This window comes from Oryctolagus cuniculus, chromosome 18, assembly GCF_051225735.1.
Source record: "Oryctolagus cuniculus isolate XC-2025 breed Fujian yellow rabbit chromosome 18, ASM5122573v1, whole genome shotgun sequence".
Classification (NCBI taxonomy): Eukaryota; Metazoa; Chordata; class Mammalia; order Lagomorpha; family Leporidae; genus Oryctolagus; species Oryctolagus cuniculus.
Window position 1 is genome coordinate 23478555 of NC_142884.1, and position 23848 is coordinate 23502402.

General features: G+C 50.0%; 1 long non-coding RNA gene across 1 annotated transcript; it reads left to right on the plus strand.

Annotated features, from left to right (window-relative positions):
• Positions 1-287: 287 nt before the first annotated feature.
• Positions 288-8083, plus strand: LOC149120866 (uncharacterized). Its single transcript, XR_016224941.1, has 2 exons — positions 288-375; positions 7764-8083. It is a non-coding gene; the product is annotated as an uncharacterized LOC149120866 (long non-coding RNA).
• Positions 8084-23848: the final 15765 nt, after the last annotated feature.

Here is a 23848-nt window from a genome sequence, read left to right on the forward strand (position 1 = left end):
CTGGAGGCCGGCGCGGGGGCGGGCGCCATTACGAGAGGCCGGGGGCGCGGGGTGGAGCCGACGAGGAGCCCAGAGCGCGCCCGCGGCGGCGGCGTCGGGTGGGAAGACGAGGCGCGGCACTGGGGGGCGTGGCGGCCGGCCTGCAGGCGGGGGCGCGTCCAGGGCAGGAAGCTGGAGTCCCCGTCGAGCTGGTGGGCGCGGCCCCCGCAGAGGCCTGAGGCGTCCGGCGCGAAGGCAGGGGCCGCCCCCGGGGCGGCGGCAGGGGCCGCGCGGCTCGCCACGCCCGCCACGCCCGCCACGCCCGCCGCCGGGCGCGTCGTCCAGGGCGAGCGGGCCAGAGGCGCGGCGAAGATGCTCCAGGTCCTGGTGCTGCAGGTGAGCGAGCGGCCCGCGCACGGACGGTCGGGCCCGGGTCGGTGCAGGCGGGAGGCTGGAGTGCGGGTGGGGGTCGCTTCAGAAGGGGGCGCGTGCGCTGTTCCCGACGACCCCGGAGGGCGGTTGCTGCGAGCTGTCCCGTACTAGGTGTGCGTGCCTGACTCGGGCACGTTGGCAGGTGTGTCGGTGCCCCGCACACCCCAGCCCACGTCCGCCCTAGGTTAGGGCCCCTCGCGGGGAGCCGTGGACCTGGCTCCCGCCCTTCCCCCGCCGCCCGCAGCCCTCAGGGCTCGGCTTCTGGGACCCCCCCCGCCCCCCCCCACGCCGCCCTCTCCTCACGCGGGTGTCCTGGTCCCCGGGGCGGGCATGGGCCGCCACCTGGGAGACTTGAGGTGCAGGGAGGGCTCCCGAGGAAGACTGAGGGGAGGCGCTGGAGGAGGGAGTTTACAAACCGGAGCCAGGGTGTGGGATGGGGAGGGGCGCCGCGAAGGAGGGGGATGGGTGGTGTCTGTGTTCTGTGGATTCACCCGACCAGAGCGTCACACACCCCCGAAGCCGCTGACTCCTTGCAAGGAGGCCTGGCTCTCAGACTTTTCAATTTGTTTTATTTACTTGACAGAGTTAGAGACAGTGAGAGACACAGACAGACGGACAGAAAGGTCTTCCTTCCTTTTGTTCACCCCACAAATGGCCGCCACGGCCAGCGTGCTGCGCCGATCAGAAACCAGGAGCCAGGCGCTTCCTCCTGGTCTCCCATGCGGGTGCAGGGCCCAAGCACTTGGGCCATCCTCCACTGTACTCCCGGGCCACAGCAGAGAGCTAGACTAGAAGAGGAGCAACTGGGACTAGAACCCGGCGCCCATATGGTTCGCTGGCGCCCCAGGCAGAGGATGAACCAAGTGAGCCATGGCGTCGGCCCCGGCTCTCAGACTTTGAAGGGATTTCAGGTCTCCCTGGGAGGCTCCTCTGCACTAGTCAATGTTATCCATCAGTCCTAAATATGTCAGTCCCAATTCCTTCCTGTGAAAGGGCTCTCACCCATCGTGCCACGTGCACGCCCGTGGGTGCAGGACTTGGGCAAGAAGTGCTGGGCTCGTGCCCTCCTGCTTGGGAACCCGTGTGTGTGTTGGGCCCTGGAACCTGCTTGTGTCTCCCCTCAGCTCTGCCCGGCCTCCACTTATGACTGCGACCTGGCTCACCCTTGGAGCAAATCTTCTGTCCCTTATAGGAGTATTTGCCCCAGTGAGGTCCAGGTTCCGGCTGTCCTGATCCAGATTGATGTGGCATTTCCATGGATACGGTGCCCCCTCCCACCCTGTGCCCATCAACAGGTGATGGGGTACCCTCAGGGTGGTGTGCATGTAGGATGGGAAATTATTTAGCTTTCACATTGTTTAGTTTTGAGGTGTCCTCTTACACGTGAGGATGTCATATGAAGTGAGGTGACCCAAGCAGAAAGACCCACGTGCTGTATGATTCTGTGGGCGAGTTGAATGGCAGCTGCCAGAGGTTGGGTTTGTGCGTACAGGGCAGAGATTCACTTTTGCAAGGTGAAGAATTCTGGAGATGGCTGGTGCTCGCGGTTGCACAACAGTGCCAGTCTATGTAATGCTACTGAACTGTACACTTAAAATTGCCCAAAAGGATGAATTTTATCTGGAGTTTGCCACGACTTTTTAAAAAGATTTACTTGATTCTGTCCCGGTTGCCCCTCTTCCAGGCCAGCCCTCTGCTGTGGCCAGGGAGTGCAGTGGAGGATGGCCCAGGTGCTTGGGCCCTGCACCCCAAGGGAGACCAGGAGAAGCACCTGGCTCCTGGCTCCTGCCATCGGATCAGCGCGGTGCGCCGGCCGCAGCGCGCTGGCCGCGGCAGCCATTGGAGGGTGAACCAACGGCAAAGGAAGACCTTTCTCTCTGTCTCTCTCTCTCACTGTCCACTCTGCCTGTCAAAAAAATAAAATAAAATAAATAAATAAATAAATAAAAAATAAATAAATAAAAATAAAAAGATTTACTTATTTGAATAACAGAATGACAGAGACCAACAGAGAGGGAGATCTTCCATCCACTGGTCCATTCCTCAAATGGCCGCAACAGCCAGATCTGGCAGAGTCTGAAGCCAGGAACCAGGAACTCCATCCGGGCCTATCATGTGGGTGGCAGGGGTCCAAGCACTGGGACCCCGAGGCACATTCCCAGGGAGCTGGATCAGAAGTGGAACAGGCGGGACTCGAACTGGTTCTTGGTGGTCATGAGACAGGAACCCGGCAGAGAAGAGAAGCAGCGACCCGGAAGACAGCGGCCTCCCTGAGTGACGCAGACAGAGGCGAGAGCTGTACCTGGAGAGCTGCATCACCAGGAGCCCTGTAGCAGGGCAGCTGTGCTGTTCCTGAAGAGTCCGGCCTGCAGGAGACTCTGCCACATCTGGCGGGGCCGAGACCTCTCCTGGCTAAGGAGGGCCGAGAAGAGCTGTTGGCTGCCAGGAACGTGAGGAGGGCTCGCACGCCCCAGCTGGTTAGGTGCCGCGTGTGATGTCTGCATCGCACCTCAGGGTGCCTGTTCAGATCTGACCGCTCAGCTTCTGGTCCAGCTTCCCGTGTGCTCACATGGGAAGGCAGCGTATGATGGCCCAAGTACTTTGACCCCTGCCCCTGTGTAGGAGGTCAGAGTGGAGTTCCTTCCCTCCTCCCAGACTTGGCTGTTGTGGGCATTTGGGGAGTGAACCAGCAGATGGAAGAGCTCTCTCCCCATCCCCCACCTTGCTCTTGCTGTCCATCTCTCTCTGTCACTCTGCTTTTCAAATACATAAGTACACACAGCATATATGAGGAAAGCAGCCCGGGCCACACACTTCTGTGTTTGAAATCTGGGAGGCCGTAGCACCCTGATGGCTGGGCACGTGGCCTTGGAGCAGTGGCAGAAAGCAGTAGTCCTCGGCCTTCCCTGGGAAGCTCCTGGAGGAACTGGCAACTAGAACTGTGTGTGTTGCTGTCTGCAAAAACTGGGCCCGGCTTGCATTTTACAGGCTTTAGAAGCAGATTTTTTTTTTAAATGAAACATTCTAGCAGCCTCAACATTTAACATTAAAAAATTTATGTATTTTCATTGGGAAAACAGGTCAGCAGAGTTCTTCCATCTGCTGGTTTACTCCAGAATGCCCACAGCAGCCAGAGCTGGGCCAGGCCAAAGCTGGGAGCCTAGAGCTCAGTCCTGGTCTCCCACGTGGGTGACAGCGGCACAGTGCTCAAGCCATCATCTGCTGCCTGACCAGTAGGCACATTGGCAGGAAGCTGGATTGGTGGTTGTGTGGCCTTGATGTGAACCAGGCACTCTGAGTGTCCCAAGCCGTGACCTGACTGCTGCCCCAAACGCCCACCCCTAAGAATGCTTTCTAAACGTCTTTCCTAAATTACTCTTTGAAAAGTTTTCAAACACAAAACAGCATCATGAACGCCTGTGTGTACTACACCCCCACTAACTGGTTGGTAACGCTTTGCTGCGTTTGCACTTCAGAAATATGTGTATGTAAAAATTACTTTTTCTTTTTTGGTTGAGCCATTTGAGAATGAGTCTAGAACTCAGAGCACTTAAGTGATTTTTCTAGGAACAAAGACTTCCTCTTATAGAACTGTAATGTAATCATCACACTTGAGAAATTTAATGTTGGTGCAACTCTGTTACCTGATACACAGTCTGTACTCCCTTTGTCCTGATAAGGTCTACTGTAGCTTGTTTTTTCTGATAAAGAACCGAGAACTACACATGCATTTAATTGTCATGGCCTTGTAGAGTTCATTCAGGCAGTACATTGGTCTATCTTTGATGATACTGAAATTTCTGAAGAATAAGGGCAGTCACTTTGCAAAATATTCCTCAATAATTATAACTATATTAATATATTTAGGTTAGACATTTTTAGTAAAAATGCTACATAAGATATGCCACGTCAGAGGACAAGATGTTTAAAAAAAAAAATTGATGCTGGGGCCAGCATTGTGGTATAGCAAGGTAAGCTACCACCTGTGATGTCAGGACCCCATATGGGCACCTGTTCAAATCTCGTCTGCTCCACTTAAGATCTAGCTCCCTGCTAATGTGCCTGGGAAAGCAACAGAAGATGACACAAGTGCTTGGGCCTCTGCCACCCATGTGGGAGACCCAGATGAAGCTCTTGGCTTCAGCCTGGTCCAGCCCTGGTCATTGCAACCATTTGGGGAGTGAATTGGTGGGTAGAAGATCTCTCTCTGTCCCCCTCTCTGCCTCCCTCCCTCTCTAACTCTGCGTTTGAAATAGATAAGTAAATCTTTTTTAAAAATTCAGATTAATTTAAAAATTTTAACTTTTTATTAGAAAATGCATTGGAGATGCAGAAAAGTGTGGAAAATAGTATCGATATTGGGACACCCACCAAACTCTTATCTATTTGAAAGGTAGAGACACAAGGAGAGACAGAGCTCTCCCATCCCTTTGTTCACACCCCAGATGCCCACAGTAGCCAAGGCGGGGCCAGGCCAAAGCTTGGAGCTGGGAGCTCACCCTGAGTCCCCCACACTGAGGACAGGGACCCAGTCACTCAAGCCATGGTCAAGAGGCCTCCTAGAGTGTGCACTGATTAGCAGCAAGCTGGAATCGGCATCAGAACGTGGACGGAAACCTAAGCACTCCCATGTGGAACGCAGACCCTGCCTGAGGATTCACTGCTATGACAAAAGCCCACCCCTATTTTTTAATTGATGTATAATTTATTTACAGAAAAATTCATTCCTTTTTGTGTAGACTTCTGTATTTTGAAAAATGCATAGCATCGTGAAATCACCCCCACAGTCAAAATGCAGAAGCATTTCCTCACTTCCCCATATTCCCATGATGAAGCTCCTTTGTAGCTGTATCTTTCTCTACCTGTAATGCTTTATAAAGAAAAGATTGTTTTCTGCTGCTATTAGTTTTTCCTTTTCTAGAATGTCACAGAAATGGGTGCCTGCAGAATCCCAGAGCAGTAGTGGCCTTTCACTGTGGCTTCTTCAAGGACGACACATTGGATACTGCTTTGTGTTGCTGCACAGGGTCAGTGGCAGAGTAGTATTCCGTTGTGTGCACACACAGCAGTTTATACTCACAGGCCACTTGAGTTGTTTCAGTTTAGGGAGATGATGAACAACATTGCTATCATCTTTGCATACAGGTAGTTGTATGGACTCGAGTTCATTTCATTTGGGAGAATAACTAGGATGGAATTAGCAGAGAGCTGGATCCGAAGCTGAGCAGCCGGGACTCGAACCGGCTCTCCACTATGGGATGCCATCATTGCAAGTGGCTGCTTACCCTGCTGTAGCACCACCCTGGCCCCTGCACTTTAAATTCTAATTTCCATGAACTTATTGAAGTCCTCTCCTACCGTTGTTTTTTTGTTTTGTTTTGTTTTTTTTTGTTTTTTTGAGAGAGATAAAGATCTTCCAGCTGGTGGTTCATTTTTTTTTTTTTTTTTTGAGCATTTTTTTGGTGGTTCATTGCCCCAGACAGCTGGGGCGGCCAGGACTAGGCCAGGCTGAAGCCAGGAGCCTGGAGCTCCAGCTGGATATTCCCATGGGTCACAGGCCTGAAGTGCTTGAGTCATCTGCTTCCTCCCAGGATGCGCACTATCAGGAACCTGGACTGGAAGCAGAGTAGCCAGGATGCGAACCAGACACTCTTAATATGGCCTGCTGTCAGCCCAAGTAACAGCTTAATCCGCTGGCCACAGCGGCCCTCCCCCTCCCCTTTTGCTAATGAAATGTTGAATGAGAAATCTGCTATCAATTCTATCTTTTCTTCTGTGTACTTAATATATGTGCATTTTTTTGGTGTATGTGACTTTTTAATACTTTCTCTTAATGATTGTGTTTAACAACTTGATTATGGTGTACACTGATTTGCTCGTTTTATTATTTCCTTAACTATTTCATCTCTTTCCCTATCCCTATTGTGCGGGATTCCAGTCACACGTGTGTTAGACTACTTCATAATGTCTTACAGTACATTGATGCCTGATTCAGTTTTTCTCGATCTTTTTCTTTTCCTCTGTTTTACTTTGTTCTATTTGCTGTTTTCAAGTTGGCGCTCTGCTTATAAAGCACCTAACCTGCTGTAAATGGCAGCCAGAGTGTTTTTCACTTCGGTTATTTTTCCTCTCTGGAAGGAAAAATTAAAAAAAAGAAAACAAAATTTATTCTATGTATTTGAAAGGCAGAGTTACAGAGAGAGAAAAGGAAAGTTAGAGAGAGCTTCCATCCACTGGTTCATTCCCCAGATAGCTGCAATGGCCGGAGCTGGGCCAGGCCAAAGCCAGGAGCCACAGGCTTCATCTGGGTCTCCCGTGCAGTTGCAGGGGCGAAGCACTTGGGCCATCCTCTGCTGCCTTCCCAGGCACATAAACAGGGAGCTGGATCGGAAGTGGAGCAGCCAAGGCTAGAACCAGCACCGATATGGGATGCTGGCATTGGAAGTGGTGACTTAATTCATTATATCACAGCGCTTTCCCCTGGAAGTTCCTTTTAATTCATAAATACTGTTTTCTCTCATCATGATGATACTTGCCTTTATATCTCTGAACTAATGGCACAACCTTATTTTTATTTAGTTAACCCTTTATTTGTTTAAAGATTTATTTGAAAAGCAGAGTGATAAAGAGAAGGGGAGAGATGATCTCTTTGCTGGTTCACTCCCCAAATGGCTACAATGGCCAAGACTGGGCCAGGCCAAAGCCAGGAGCCTGTAACTCTGCCTGGTCTCCCATGTGAGTGGTAGGGGCCCGAGTCATTTGGGCCATCTTCCGCTGCTTTCCCAGGCACATTATTGGAGCTAGATCAGAAATGGGGAACTGGCACTCTGATATGCAGTGTTGGCAGCAGCTTAACCTGCTGTGCTACAATGCTGGCCCCTAATCATTTAAAAAATGTATATAAATAAATATATATTAGGGGCTAGCACCATGGCTCACTAGGCTAATCCTCTGCCTGCGGTGCTGGCACCCCGGGTTCTAGTCCTGGTTGGGGCGCCGGATTCTGTCCCAGTTGTTCTTCCAGTCCAGCTCTCTGCTGTGGCCCGGGAGTGCAGTGGAGGATGGCCCAGGTCCTTGGGCCCTGTGCCCTGGCTCCTGGCTTCGGATCAGCACAGCGCGCCAGCCGCGCAGCCACCTGGGGTGGGGGTGAACCAAAGGAAAAAGGAAGACCTTTCTCTCTCTCTCTCTCTCTCTCTCTCTCACTAACTCTGCCTATGAAAAAATAAAACAAAATAAGTAAATAAAAATAATAAGGGCCATCACTGTGGCATAGTGGGTAAAGCCACTGCCTGCAGTGCTGGCATCCCATGTGGGCGCTGGTTCAAGACCCGGGTGCTCCACTTCCGATGCAGCTCTGTGCTATGGCCTGGGAAAGCAGTGGAAGATGGTTGAAGTCCCTGGGCCCCTGGACCCGTGTGGGAGATCCAGAAGAAGCTCCTGGCTCCTGGCTTCAGATCAGCACAGCGCGACCATTTAGGGAGCGAACCAGCAGATAGAAGACCTCTCTCTCTCTCTCTCTCTCTGTCTCTGTCTCTCTCTCTCTGCCTCTGCCTCTCTGTAACCCCACATTTCAAATACATAAATAAATCTTTAAGAATAAAATAAATAAATGTATAATTCATTTAACCTTAAAGTTGTGAAATGCACAACATATCATAAAAGAAAAAGAAAAGTGAACTTCCTACAGACGCTAATACATGAGATCTGTGCAGCACAGCAATTAACCTTCACATCCTGGAGTCTTGTTCAAAGACCCCCGGAAACTCGGATTACTGAAAATCACAAATATCACCCACGAAGGGACTGTTGGTTAGGTTCAAGAGACTTCTCAAAGGGCTGCCTTCTTTGAAGGAATTGCAGAGTGTTGCTAGCATAGATTGGCTGTGCTAAATGTCATTGATGGATGGCCCCCTGAGAGAATGAGAATGCCCCGGTCAGCCCTGTTTTCAAGGTGTGTTGGGTGGCCCACTCAGAGGACGGGGTCGTGCACACTTCCGCTAAGACAAGCAAGCCCCGCACAGAGACCTGGGGAGCGCGGCCCGCTGGACGCTGGGGGTGGACAGCCCAGCAGGCCCCGCGCGCTCCCGGCGGGGAGGCCAGCCCAGGTCCCCAAGCCCCCGGGCGCCCCGCGACCCAGGAAGCGAGCCGCGCGCCAGGACCGCGGGCCCCCACGCCCCTCCCCGCCGCACGGCGGCGCTGCGCAAGGCCGGCCGTTGTCCGGGGCCGGTGGGCGCCCACGTGGCTTCTGGACGCCTGGAGGCCGGCGCGGGGGCGGGCGCCATTACGAGAGGCCGGGGGCGCGGGGTGGAGCCCACGAGGAGCCCAGAGCGCGCCCGCGGCGGCGGCGTCGGGTGGGAAGACGAGGCGCGGCACTGGGGGGCGTGGCGGCCGGCCTGCAGGCGGGGGAGCGTCCAGGGCAGGAAGCTGGAGTCCCCGTCGAGCTGGTGGGCGCGGCCCCCGCAGAGGCCTGAGGCGTCCGGCGCGATGGCAGGGGCCGCCCCCGGGGCGACGGGAGGGGCCGCGCGGCTCGCCACGCACGCCACGCCCGCCACGCCCGCCGCCGGGCGCGTCGTCCAGGGCGAGCGGGCCAGAGGCGCGGCGAAGATGCTCCAGGTCCTGGTGCTGCAGGTGAGCGAGCGGCCCGCGCACGGACGGTCGGGCCCGGGTCGGTGCAGGCGGGAGGCTGGAGTGCGGGTGGGGGTCGCTTCAGAAGGGGGCGCGTGCGCTGTTCCCGACGACCTCGGAGGGCGGTTGCTGCGAGCTGTCTCGCACTAGGTGTGCGTTCCTGACTCACTAGGGCAGGTTGGCAGGTGTGTCGGTGCCCCGCACACCCCAGCCCACGTCCGCCCTAGGTTAGGGCCCTCGCGGGGAACCCTGGACCTGGCTCCCGCCCTTCCCCCGCCGCCCTCGGGGCTCGGCTTCCGGGACCCCCCCCCCCCCCGCCGCCCTCTCCTCATGCGGGTGTCCTGGTCCCCGGGGCGGGCATGGGCCGCCACCTTGGAGACTTGAGGTGCCCGGAGGGCTCCCGAGGAAGCCGGAGGGGAGGCGCTGGAGGAGGGAGTTTACAAACCGGAGCCAGGGTGTGGGATGGGGAGGGGCGCTGCGAAGGAGGGGGATGGGTGGTATTTGTGTTCTGTGGATTCACCCGACCAGAGCGTCACACACCCCCGAAGCCGCTGACTCCTTGCAAGGAGGCCTGGCTCTCAGACTTTTCAATCTGTTTTATTTATTTGACAGAGTTAGAGACAGTGAGACAGACAGAAAGGTCTTCCTTCCTTTGGTTCACCCCACAAATGGCCGCCATGGGCGGCACGCTGTGCCGATCTGAAACCAGGAGCCAGGCGCTTCCTCCTGGTCTCCCATGCGGGTGCAGGGCCCAAGCACTTGGGCCATCCTCCACTGCACTCCCGGGCCACAGCAGAGAGCTAGACTAGAAGAGGAGCAACTGGGACTAGAACCCGGCGCCCATATGGTTCGCTGGCGCCCCAGGCAGAGGATGAACCAAGTGAGCCATGGGGTCGGCCCCGGCTCTCAGACTTTGAAGGGATTTCAGGTCTCCCTGGGAGGCTCCTCTGCACTAGTCAATGTTCTCCATCAGTCCTAAATATGTCAGTCCCAATTCCTTCCTGTGAAAGGGCTCTCACCCATCCTGCCACGTGCACGCCCGTGGGTGCAGGACTTGGGCAAGAAGTGCTGGGCTCGTGCCCTCCTGCTTGGGAACCCGTGTGTGTGTTGGGCCCTGGAACCTGCTTGTGTCTCCCCTCAGCTCTGCCCGGCCTCCACTTATGACTGCGACCTGGCTCACCCTTGGAGCAAATCTTCTGCCCCTTATAGGAGTATTTGCCCCAGTGAGGTCCAGGTTCCGGCTGTCCTGATGCAGATTGATGTGGCATTTCCATGGATACGGTGCCCCCTCCCACCCTGTGCCCATCAACAGGTGATGGGGTACCCTCAGGGTGGTGTGCATGTAGGATGGGAAATTCTTTAGCTTTCACATTAGTTTGGAGGTGTCCTCTTACACGTGAGGATGTCATATGAAGTGAGGTGAGCCAAGCAGAAAGGCCCACGTGCTGTATGATTCTGTGGGTGAGTTGAATGGCAGCTGCCAGAGGTTGGGTTTGTGCGTACAGGGCAGAGATTCAGTTTTGCAAGGTGAGGAATTCTGGAGATGGCTGGTGCTCGCGGTTGTACAACAGTGCCGGTCTACTTAATGCTACTGAACTGTACACTTAAAATTGCCCAAAAGGATGAATTTTATCTGGAGTTTGCCAGGACTTTTTAAAAAGATTTACTTATTTGAAGAACAGAATGACAGAGACCAACAGAGAGGGAGGTCTTCCATCCACTGGTTCATTCCTCAAATGGCCACAACAGCCAGATCTGGCAGAGTCTGAAGCCAGGAACCAGGAGCTCCATCCGGGCCTATCATGTGGGTGGCAGGGGACCAAGCACTGGGACCCCGAGGCACATTCCCAGGGAGCTGGATCAGAAGTGGAACAGGCGGGACTCGAACTGGTTCTTGGTGGTCATGAGACAGGAACCCGGCAGAGAAGAGAAGCAGCGACCCGGAAGACAGCGGCCTCCCTGAGTGACGCAGACAGAGGCGAGAGCTGTACCTGGAGAGCCGCATCACCAGGAGCCCTGTAGCAGGGCAGCTGTGCTGTTCCTGAAGAGTCCGGCCTGCAGGAGACTCTGCCACATCTGGCGGGGACGAGACCTCTCCTGGCTAAGGAGGGCAGAGAAGAGCTGTTGGCTGCCAGGAATGTGAGGAGGGCTCACACGCCCCAGCTGGTTAGGTGCCGCGTGTGATGTCTGCATCGCACATCAGGGTGCCTGTTCAGATCTGACCGCTCAGCTTCTGGTCCAGCTTCCCGTGTGCTCACATGGGAAGGCAGCGTGTGATGGCCCAAGTACTTTGACCCCTGCCCCTGTGTAGGAGGTCAGAGTGGAGTTCCTTCCCTCCTCCCCAGACTTGGCTGTTGTGGGCATTTGGGGAGTGAACCAGCAGATGGAGGAGCTCTCTCCCCATCCCCCACCTTGCTCCTGCTGTCCATCTCTCTCTGTCACTCTGCTTTTCAAATACATAAGTACACACAGCATATATGAGGAAAGCAGCCCGGGCCACACACTTCTGAGTTTGAAATCTGGGAGGCCGTAGCACCCTGATGGCTGGGCACGTGGCCTTGGAGCAGTGGCAGAAAGCAGTAGTCCTCGGCCTTCCCTGGGAAGCTCCTGGAGGAACTGGCAACTAGAACTGTGTGTGTTGCTGTCTGCAAAAACTGGGCCTGGCTTGCATTTTACAGGTTTTAGAATCAGATTTTTTTAAATGAAACATTCTAGCAGCCTCAACATTTAACATTAAAAAAATTATTTATGTATTTTCATTGGGAAAACAGGTCAGCAGAATTCTTCCATCTGCTGGTTTACTCCAGAATGCCCACAGCAGCCAGGGCTGGGCCAGGCCAAAGCTGGGAGCCTAGAGCTCAGTCCTGGTCTCCCACATGGGTGACAGCGGCACAGTGCTCGAGCCATCATCTGCTGCCTGACCAGTAGGCACGTTGGCAGGAAGCTGGATTGGTGGTTGTGTGGCCTTGATGTGAACCAGGTACTCTGAGTGTCCCAAGCCGTGACCTGACTGCTGCCCCAAACGCCCACCCCTAAGAATGCTTTCTAAACGTCTTTCCTAAATTACTCTTTGAAAAGTTTTCAAACACAAAACAGCATCATGAACGCCTGTGTGTACTACACCCACACTAACTGGTTGGTAACGCTTTGCTGCGTTTGCACTTCAGAAATATGTGTATGTAAAAATTACTTTTTCTTTTTTGGTTGAGCCATTTGAGAATGAGTCTAGAACTCAGAGCACTTAAGTGATTTTTCTAGGAACAAAGCCTTCCTCTTATAGAACTATAATGTAATAATCACACTTGAGACATTTAATGTTGGTGCAAGTCTGTTACCTGATACACAGTCTGTACTCCCTTTGTCCTGATAAGGTCTACTGTAGCTTGTTTTTTCTGACAAAGAACCCAGAACTACACACTGCATTTAATTGTCATGGCCTTGTAGAGTTCATTCAGGCAAGACATTGGTCTATCTTTGATGATACTGAAATTTCTGAAGACTAAGGGCAGTCACTTTGCAAAGTATTCCTCAATAATTATAATTATATTAATATATTTAGGTTAGACACTTTTAGTAAAAATGCTACATAAGTTATGCCACGTCAGAGGACAAGATGTTTTAAAAAAAAAAATTGATGCTGGGGCCAGCATTGTGGTATAGCAAGGTAAGCTACCACCTGTGATGTCAGGACCCCATATGGGCACCTGTTCAAATCTCGTCTGCTCCACTTAAGATCTAGCTCCCTGCTAATGTGCCTGGGAAAGCAACAGAAGATGACACAAGTGCTTGGGCCTCTGCCACCCATGTGGGAGACCCAGATGAAGCTCTTGGCTTCAGCCTGGGCCAGCCCTGGTCATTGCAACCATTTGGGGAGTGAGTGAATTGGTGGGTGGAAGATCTCTCTCTGCCCCCCTCTCTGCCTCCCTCCCTCTCTAACTCTGCATTTGAAATAGATAAGTAAATCTTTTTTAAAAATTCAGATTAATTTAAAAATTTTAACTTTTTATTAGAAAATACATTGGAGATGCAGAAAAGTGTGGAAAATAGTATCGATATTGGGACACCCACCACACTCTTATCTATTTGAAAGGTAGAGACACAAGGAGAGACAGAGCTCTCCCATCCCTTTGTTCGCACCCCAGATGCCCACAGTAGCCAAGGCGGGGCCAGGCCAAAGCTTGGAGCTGGGAACTCACCCTGAGTCCCCCACACTGAGGACAGGGACCCAGTCACTCAAGCCATGGTCAAGAGGCCTCCTAGAGTGTGCACTGATTAGCAGCAAGCTGGAATCGGCATCAGAACGTGGACGGAAACCTAAGCACTCCCATGTGGAATGCAGACCCGGCCTGAGGATTCACTGCTATGACAAAAGCCCACCCCTGTTTTTTAATTGATGTATAATTTATTTACAGAAAAATTCATTCCTTTTTGTGTAGACTTCTGTATTTTGAAAAATGCATAGCATCGTGAAATCACCCCCACAGTCAAAATGCAGAAGCATTTCCTCACTTCCCCATATTCCCATGATGACGCTCCTTTGTAGCTGTATCTTTCTCTACCTGTAATGCTTTATAAAGAAGATTGTTTTCTGCTGCTATTAGTTTTTCTTTTCTAGAATGTCACAGAAATGGGTGCCTGCAGAATCCCAGAGCAGTAGTGGCCTTTCACTGTGGCTTCTTCAAAGACGACACATTGGATACTGCTTTGTGTTGCTGCGTAGGGTCAGTGGCAGAGTAGTATTCCGTGGTGTGCACACACAGCAGTTTATACTCACAGGCCACTTGAGTTGTTTCAGTTTAGGGAGATGATGAACAACATATAATCTTTGCCTACAGGTAGTTGTATGGACTCGAGTTCATTTCATTTTAGAGAATAACTAGGATGGAATTACTTGTGTTTTAACTTTATGAGAAACTGATGGACTGTGTTCCAATATAACTGCCTTTTTGCATTCCTGTCAAAAATGTCTGAGTTCCCTTTTTCTCTCTCTCACTGTCTGACTTTGCCTGTCTAATAAAAAGGTGGGGGGGGGCGGTTGTGTGGCTCACTTGGTTAATCTTCCGCCTGCGGCACCGGCATCCCATGTGGGCTCTGGGTTCTAGTCCCGGTTGCTCCTCTTGCAGTCCAGCTCTCTGCTGTGGCCCGGGAAGGCAGTGCAGGATGGCCCAAGTGCTTGGGCCCTGCACCCGCATGGGAGACCAGGAGGAAGCACCTGGCTCCTGGCCTCGGGTTGGCGCAGTGTGCCGGCCATAGCAGCCATTTGGGGGGTGAACCAACGGAAGGAAGACCTTTCTGTCCGTCTGTCTCTCTCTCTCTCACTAACTCTAATAAAAAAAAAAAAAGTCGGAGTTCTGTTTGCTCTTCATCCGTATATACAATTAGTATTGTCAGGTTTTTTGTTTGTTTTTTAAAGATTGATGATTTCGACAGGCAGAGTTAGAGATCTTCCATCTGCTGGTTCACTCTTTTTTTTTTTTTTTTTTTTTTTTTTTTTTTTTTTTTTTTTACAGAGTGGACAGTGAGAGAGAGACAGAGAGAAAGGTCTTCCTTTGCCGTTGGTTCACCCTCCAATGGCTGCTGCTCCCGGTGCACTGCGGCCGGTGCATCACGCTGATCTGATGGCAGGAGCCAGGTGCTTCTCCTGGTCTCCCATGGGGTGCAGGGCCCAAGCACTTGGGCCATCCTCCACTGCATTCCCAAGCCACAGCAGAGAGCTGGCCTGGAAGAGGCGCAACCGGGAGAGAATCCGGCGCCCCAACTTGGACTAGAACTCGGTGTGCCGGCGCCACAAGATGGAGGATTGGCCTATTGAGTCGCAGCACCAGCCTTGGTTCACTCTTGAATTGGCCGCAAAGGTGGGAGCTGGGCCAGGCCGAAGCCAGGAGCCCCGACTCCATCTGGGTCTCTTTTGTGGGTGCAGGGGCTCAAGCACTTGGGCCATCCTCCACTGCTGTCCCAGGCAATTACATTACAGGGAGCTGGATTGGAAGTAGAGCAGCTGTGACTGGAACCCACACCCTTATGGGATGCAGGGGTTGCAGCAGCTTTATCGGCTAGGCCTTAGCACCAGTTTATAAATTGTAGCCATTCTAGTAGATGGGCAATGGTATCTCATTGTGGTACTAATTTGCATTTCCTTGTCACCAGCTTGTTTGCCATCTTTGGTGAGGTATATGTTAAGATTTGTACATTCTTCTAATAATTATGAACTCCTTAACGTTCTTTATATATTACAAAGTTCTTTGTTAGATGTATGATGTGTGAATACTTCCTCCCAGTTTCCTTTCTCTTATGTTTTTCAAGGAGCAGAAGGTTTTAATTTGGATGGACTTTAATTTATCAGTCTTTGCTTCTATGAATTATACTTTTGGTAGTGTTATCTTTGTCTAATTTAGCCACAAAGGTTGCCTCCTATTCTTTTAGGAGTTTCACATTTAGCTATGTGATCCATCTGACTTAATTTTTTTGTTTGGGGTCAGGAATGGATGGAGGTTTTGTTTTATTTGCATGTGGGTATCTAATTGCTGCAGGACCATTTGTTGAAAAGACTATACTGTGTACATTGCTTTCCTGTGTGCCTTTATCAAACAGGAGCTGACGATGTTCGCGTGTGTCCCTTTGTGTGTGTGTGTCCTATGGAGCTCAGCACCTGTGCTTTCTCCAGCGCCACCCTCGCCTGATGGCTGTAGTCTCACAGCTGAGACTGGGACTTGAGGTCGGATAGTGAGTCCTCCAGTTGTGTTCTTCTTTCTCATGATTATTTAGGCTGTTCGAATTCCTTTGATTTTATTTAACCAAAGATTTATTTTTATTTATTTGAAAGTGAGAGTTACAGAGAGAGGTGGAGCCAGAGAGAGAGGTCTTCCCTCTGCTGGTTCACTCCCCAAATGACTGCAATGCCTAGAGCTTATCTGATCTGAAGCCAGGAGCTTCTTCCAGGTCTCCCACGCAGGTGCAGGGCCCCAAGGACTTGGGCCATCTTCTGCTGCTTTCCCAGGCCATAGCAGAGAGCTGGATCGGAAGTGGAGCAGCCAGGACTCAAACTGATGCCTATATGGTTTGCCATTGCTGCAGGCTGTGGCTTTAACCCGCTGTGCCACAGCACCAGTCCCTAATTCCTTTGTCTTTCCAAGGAGGAGCTCATTATTAGCATGCTGATTTGTAACCACCCCTTCCCTGCAAAAATCAACCAGTAAAACCTGTTGGAATTGCGTTGTGTTTCTAGAGCACTTCAGGGGAAAACAGCCGTTTCTTAATTACGGCCCCCACAGGTGCTAGGGGGCATCCCACCCCCAGCACTGCGCAGCATCTCATGAACGGCCTCCATTACTGTCAGCCACCCCTCAAGGCGCATAGTCCATGGTGCTGAGGGTCCAGTTGGGCCCTCTGCTGAGGTGGATGGGCAACCCCTGCCCCAAGGGTGACCTTTTTCGTTTGATCAGTAATTTTTTTATGATCTTGTCCTCATCACCTATTTGTATACAAAAGTTGCTTAAAATTTTAAAACCAATCTAAAGAGACAAAAACTAAAGGATCGCTGCATTTATTTTATTGGGCAGCTGTTCCCTCAAGCTTTGGCCCTGGGTAAGTCAGTCCTCTTCCGGAGTTTCTCTGCAGCCACCGGCCCTGCTGGTCTCTTTAGGGCTGACCCTCCTGTGTCAGAGGCTCAGCTTGTACGGTATTGCTGGATTTGAGCTGCACTCCAGTGTCAGCCCACCTGCCTGTCTGTGTTGTGGTGGGTCCAGGGAGCTATCTTGAGGACTTTGACTGTAGTAGGGGTGGATGGAACAAGGGTCTGTTTATTTCTAAGAATTTGTTTTATCTGTTTGAAGGCTTTTTTATTTGATTTAAAGATTTTATTTATTTGAGAGGTAGAGTAAGACAGTGAGAGGGAAAGACAGAGATAAAGGTATTCCTTCCGTTGTTTCACTCCCCAATTTGCCACAATGGCCAAAGCTATGCCGATCTGAAGCCAGGAGCCAGGAGCTTCTTCCTGGTCTCCCACGTGGGTACAGGGGCCCAAGGGCTTGGGCCATCTTCTATTGCTTTCCCAGGCCATAGCAGAGAGCTGGATCGGAAGTGGAGCAGCTGGGACTCGAACCAGCGCCCATCTGGGATGCCAGCACTTCAGGCCAGGGTGTTAACCCGCTGCACCATAGCGCCAGCCCCGAGAAGGCTTTTTTAAAATAGAGGACTTTTTCCCCACTTTGTGGCTTTCTAAGTCTGGAATTTGCAGGTCTAACAAGCAAATTAGATACAACAGGATCTAAAACAAAAAGATTGAATCGTTATTAGAGTACCTAAGAAATGTGTTCTCTAAACCAGGAGCAGGTTTTCTCACAGAGAGAGGCATGTAGGCCTGGCCAGGTACGTATGAGGCCCGACCTCTCTCTGTCTTTACATGGGATAGTGGAAGAGACATCATAAGAAAGGTGTGAACCTCTTGAGGGAAGACACCCTGTTGACTCCATTACCTAGGCGGCCTGGGAGAAGAGCTGGCTTGAACAGGAGGTTAGTACAGAAGAGGCGGCACTTCTGAAAGGAAGATTGCAGTCCTGCCTGTCCTGACCCGAGGCCTTGCCCTCAATGGCAGTAGTTATCTTGGAAGCTGGCAGAGTAAAGGGCTCTTTGAGCTTGGAGCCAGTAGGATCTGTGGTTCTAACCTGGGATCCCTTCAGCCCCAAGGCAATTCCATTCACCCAGCTCTTGACAGAATTTGGTAGAGGCTGGCTTTTTTCAGGATGGCTGTTTGCCCCATCTCCTGGCTTTCCAAATTGAAGCCTGATGCCATTTGGGGTAGACTGGCCTCACTGGGTCTCTTTGATGGCAGAACACTGTGTAAAGTAGCTATTAGTTGGCTTGACACCTATCTTTACATTCCTCCTGCTAAAGCAGACCACAGAGGCATCCTCTAGGATGTCAGTTAAGGGGTTGTTGAGTTCTGTCCTTAATCTTTGGTGGCTGAGCTAGAAGTCTGTAGTCACAGGCATGTTTTGACAGTTTTTTTTTTTTTTTGAAACAATGCAGTGCCCATGAGGAGAGCTATGTTCTTTAAGTAAGATCAAAACATGAAGATCATTTACCTAATTTGTCTATAAATTTTGTTATTAATTTGCCAAAGAACAACTTTAAATTGGACTTTAGGGAGCAATGAGCACTGTATTACACCTCTAACTATATTGTTTTTAGATAAATAGTATACCTTTATGGTTGCAAATACCTAACACAAGTGCAACTTGTTTGACCAGCAGACCCAAATGCAAACATGTCAATGACTTAAAAAAATTTTTTTTTAGTTTTTCTGTACCAACAAATTGAGAACAGCCTATTTATCATATTTATTTAAGTCAGGTGCACCAGAAAGGTAATTTGTGTTAATTTAGCAGTATTATATGAGTATTGGTTTTTTTTTTTTTTTTTTTTTTTTTTTTTTTTTTTTTTTTTGACAGGCAGAGTGGACAGTGAGAGAGAGAGACAGAGAGAAAGGTCTTCCTTTGCCGTTGGTTCACCCTCCAATGGCCGCCGCGGTCGGCGCGCTGCGGCCGTCGCACCGCGCTGATCCGATGGCAGGAGCCAGGAGCCAGGTGCTTTTCCTGGTCTCCCATGGGGTGCAGGGCCCAAGCACCTGGGCCATCCTCCACTGCACTCCCTGGCCACAGCAGAGAGCTGGCCTGGAAGAGGGGCAACCGGGACAGAATCCGGCGCCCCAACCGGGACTAGAACCCGGGGTGCCAGCGCCGCTAGGCGGAGGATTAGCCTAGTGAGCCGCGGCGCCGGCATTATATGAGTGTTTTTTATCCATAAGCAATCAAAACCATTTTTAATAATTTTTATATAGACATACAATCTGCACATAAGTACCTGGCTCCTGCCATCAGATCAGCACGGTGCGCCAGCCACAGCAGCCATTGGAGGTTGAACCAACAGCAAAAAGGAAGACCTTTCTCTCTCTCTCTCTCTCTCTCTCTCTCTCACTGTCCACTCTGCCTGTCGGAAGAAAAAAAAAAGAAAACAGGAAAAAAAAATTAATGGGGCTAGCTGTGGTGCAAAGGATTAACGCCCTGGCCTGAAGTGCCGACATCTCATATGGGCGCTGGCTCCTGGCTTCAGATTGGCACAGCTCCGGCCATTGCGGCCAATTGGAGAGTGAACCAGCAGATGGAAGACCTCTCTCTCTAACTCTGACTTTCAAATAAAGAAATCTTAAGAGTGTTAATTTTTTTAAATCTATGACGTCAGTGACCCCCCGAGGCTCTTGACATGAGCTGCCTAGACTAAGGAAGCCTTTGAGTCCACAACTCTCAGTATTTGGACAAGGCCATAAGCAAAGTGGAAGTTCTCTCCTCCCTTTAGAGAAAAGTACATCCTCTTTTGATGGCTGCTTCTTTTCACTGGGGCCTCACGGAGATCCTTCATGTAAAACATTTTTTGCCACAGTGTCTTGGCTTTCTATGCTTGACATGTAAAACAAGTCCATATTTAAACAGACTTTTAAAACTTTAAAACTTTTAAAACTCAGCTGTTTTTAAACAAGTAGAACTTAATGAGACAAAGATTATCTCAGTAGTATACAAAAAGACTATTTTCCCAAATATCTATTAACACTTAAGTATTTCATCAACCTCATTGCTTTTACAGAGGATCAGATTTTAATCTTACGTCAAAAAAAAAAAAAACAGATTGATAACTTTTGTAGCTAACAAGAAAATTTTATAAGCATTTAAGACTTCCACACACCTTTTGCAGCTTACCTAAACCGTTTTATCTTTTCCATTCCAATCTTACAATCCATGTCCTTTCTTTATTATTTCACTAAGAAGCACAGTTTTGACTTGGCCAGAGACTAGTTAAAGCAGTGAAAACAGATTTTATTCAGTACCTCCTGAGGAGAGCTGAGCTCCATCACCAGTGGTGCGGAGGTGCCTGGGTGTTTTAAAGGGAGGGCTGGGGTTGGCACAGCTCAAGGGAAGAGTGAGAAGAGGTCATTCAGGGTAAATGCGGTGATCCCAGCTGTGTGTGCTAGCTGGAAGTTATGGAAGTTAGCACGCTGTCTTGCAGAAACTGGCATGGCGGCCCTGGCCTCATAGGAGTGGCTACTGAGCAGGGACACACTTCCAGATTTGTAAGCTTTTTTGAGTGAAGTCTCTAAGAACGGAAGGTTGGGGCCTGCCTCAGATGATAGCCTGAACAGTCAGTTCTTCTGGCATTGTGGAGCTTTCTCTGGCAGGCAGGCAGGCAGGCAGGCTTGCTTATTTATTTACCCATTTTATTTAAGAGTAACAGGGGGCGGGAGAGAGAAATAGCTCTTATCTACTGATATACTTCCCAAACGCCTACCATGGCCAGGACTGGACTGAAGCCAAAGCTGGCAGTAGGGAACCCATTCCAGGTCTCCTGCATGGGTAGCAGGAACCCAGTTGGGCCATCACTGCTGCCTCCCAGGCTCTGCATTAGCAGGAAGCTGGGGTCAGGAGCTGGAACTGAATATTGAATCTTTAGCACTCTGGCAGGGGGATTCAGTGAGTGTCATGACTGTTAGAACACATGCTCACCACTCAAGTGAGCACTTTAATGAATAATTGCAGTCATCCCAGGGTTGTGGCCTTGTGCTGCTGGAAGCCGGAATCTGGTTGTCTCTGAGTGCGAAGGACTGAATGGAGCCACATGCCCGGAGTGCTGTTTCTAGGGGCAGCAGCTGTAACTGCGTGCTCCTCTGAGCCCTGCACCGCTCACTTACTCAGTACTCCTTGCTGTCTCCCCCATTGCCGTTCAGGACTTGGCAAGGGTGGGAGGGGTGTTGATGTGCAGACATCAGGGCTCCCTCTATGGCTGTTTCAGAATTTCTCCCCCTAATCCTCACTGGCACCGACAGCTCTGATTCCCCGAGCCACAGTGTGACTTTGTGTTGCGTTGTTGCCACTCTGTACAGCTGGGAGGTGTTCTGGGATAGTGCCCAGTGAAGTTCCTTCTTTCGAGGGTCAGCTCTCCAGTGTCTGTTGCTTTTGCTAGCTCTTCATTTATTTTGTGTTTTTTCAGGGTTCATAATTGTGCTGTGTGTGTAACTTATACACTATTTTGCCCTTGCCAGAATGACTGCTATTCATTTTCCAGTTATTTATTATCAGAATAGTCAAACATTCAGAAAAATAATACGATTACTAAGGTGAACTCTTCTATTCCTGCCACTGGTAACTTAGACGCCATATCTCTGGGTGTTTCTGCTTCCATACCTTTTCAGTAGACAGAGTTAGGAAAAACCTCTGAAAACTCGTGAGTTCTGGCCGGCGCCGTGGTTCACTTAGCTAATCCTCCGCCTGTGGCGCCGGCACCCCAGGTTCTAGTCCCAGTTGGGGCGCTGGATTCTGTCCCGGTTGCTGCTCTTCCAGTCTAGCTCTCTGCTGTGGCCCGGGAAGGCAGTGGAGGATGGCCTATGTCCTTGGGCCCTGCACCTGCATGGGAGACCAGGAGGAAGCACCTGGCTCCTGGCTTCAGATTGGTACAGCATGCTGGCTGTAGCGGCCATGTGGGGGGTGAGCCAACAGAAGGAAGACCTTTCTCTATCACTAACTCTGCCTGTCAAAAAAAAAAATCGTGAGTTCTTTTTTAAAATTTAATTTTATTTATTTGAAAGAGTTACAGAGAGAGGTAGAGACAGAAAGAGAGATCTTCCATCTGCTGGTTCATTCCCCAGATGGCTGCAACGGCCGGAGCTGTGCCAATCCGAAGCCAGGAGCTTCCTCCAGGTCTCCCACGTGGGTGCAGGGGCCCAAGGACTTGGGCCATCTTCTACTGCTACCTCTCTCTGTAACTCTTTCAAATAAATAAAATTAAATTAAAAAAAAAAAAACTCACGATTTTTTTTTTTTTTTTTGACAGGCCACAGCAGAGAGCTGGATCGGAAGTGGAGCAGCTGGGACTCGAACCGGCACCCATATGGAATGCTGGCGCTTCAGGCCAGGGCTTTAACCCACTGCACCACAGCATCGGCCCCAAATCATGAGTTCTTAGTGATGTTGTCAATCAAACTTAATTTTGGGGGGCTGGTGCTGTGGAATAATAGGCTAAGCCTTTGCCTGTGGTGCCGGCATCCCTTATGGGCGCCAGTTCATGTCTTAGCTACTCCTCTTCTATCCAGCTCTATTGTATGGCCTGGAAAAGCAGTAAAACATGGCCCAAGTATTTGGGCCCCTGCACCTGCATGGGAGTCCCAGAAGAAGCTCCTGGCTCCTGGTCTTGGATCTGCCCAGCTCTGGCCGTTGTGGGCATTTTGGAAGCGAACTAGCGGATGAAAGACCTTTTTCTCTGTCTCTCCCTCTCTCTGTAACTCTACCTCTCAAACAAATAAAATATTTTAAAAAATTTAATTTTCCATTTTATAATTCTTTCCCCTAACAATAAAAATCTTGGTTTCTAATAACAATAGTAGATAAGACCCATTCAGAGAAGTCTAAGTTTCATCCTTATTCTTTCCACTCCATTCTTTTCTCCTGTAGGAGGTAATCTGTATTTGTTTTGGTTCATCTGCTGTCATTTAAAAAAATATGAGCAGGCTGTATATATATTCATACTTATTTTTCTTACACAAAAAGAATACTAAAAATGTTCTGAACCTTTTGTATATATGGATGTTTTAATAGGTATTTTAATAAGAAGAATATGTTTAATACTTATATTTTTAAGCTACAGGAGACCAAATAGAACTGATTGCTTTTTGAGTTGTACTACATAATTGAGAATTACATATTATTGATTACATGTTTTAAATTTTATCTTTGGCTCTTTGGTATGACCATTTAAGATAAAGGTAGTTGTCAAAAATGATAGATCACTTAAATTAGAAAGTTACATGGTTCTAAGGTTTATTTGGTTTTAAAATAAATCATGCATTATTTTATAATCTTCTAAAAATTCTACAGGTTGAAGATCCAGATTGCTTCTGGGTTATTATAAAAGGATGTAGTCCCTTTTTGGATCATGAAGTCGACTATCAAAAACTAAATAGCGCCATGAATGACTTCTATAACAGCATGTGTAAAGATACAGAAATAAAACCATTAATGTTGGAAGAAGGACAGGTATGTATCTGAATGCACTTTATTTATTGTATCTTTATTATTATTTAATGATTTATTTAGTTGAAAGGCAAAGTTAGAGGGACAGATAGATCTTCCATGCTCTAGGTCAATCCCCAAATGGCCTTAATGACCAGGACTGGGCCAGGCCGAAGCCAGGAGTCAGGAGTTCCATCAGGATCTCCCACGTGGGTGCAGGGACCCAAGGACTCAGACCATCTTCCTTTGCTTTCGCAGGCTCATTAGCAGGGAACCAGACTGGAAGTGGAGCAGCCGGAACTGGAACCAGCACCAGCCTTTAATTATCCTATCTTGAAACACTAATCAGGATGTAGGGGTGGGTGTTTGGCCAGGTAGTTGAAACACCACCATGTTAGAGTGTTTGCATTCGGTTCCTGATTCTAGCTTCCTGCTAATACACAGACCCTGGGAAGCACCAGATGATAGATAGCTCCAGTAATTAGGTCCCTGTTACCCACCTGAGAGACCTGGATTGAGTTCCTAGCTCATAGCCTTCACCCTCTCCCCCCGGCTGTTGTGGGCCTTGGGGAGTGAATCATTGGGTTGGGAGTGCTCTGTCTACCAGATAATTGTTAAAAATATTTCAGGAGCTTAGAATGATGAATGTGATTAGAGTATTTTAACGTTCATGGTTGTTGCCTTGTGTTAGGTTTTTGGGTTGCATGAGACTCAGGCTGATGGTGGCAGGGGGTGGTGCTTGTGTAGGTCCAAGTGGGGCC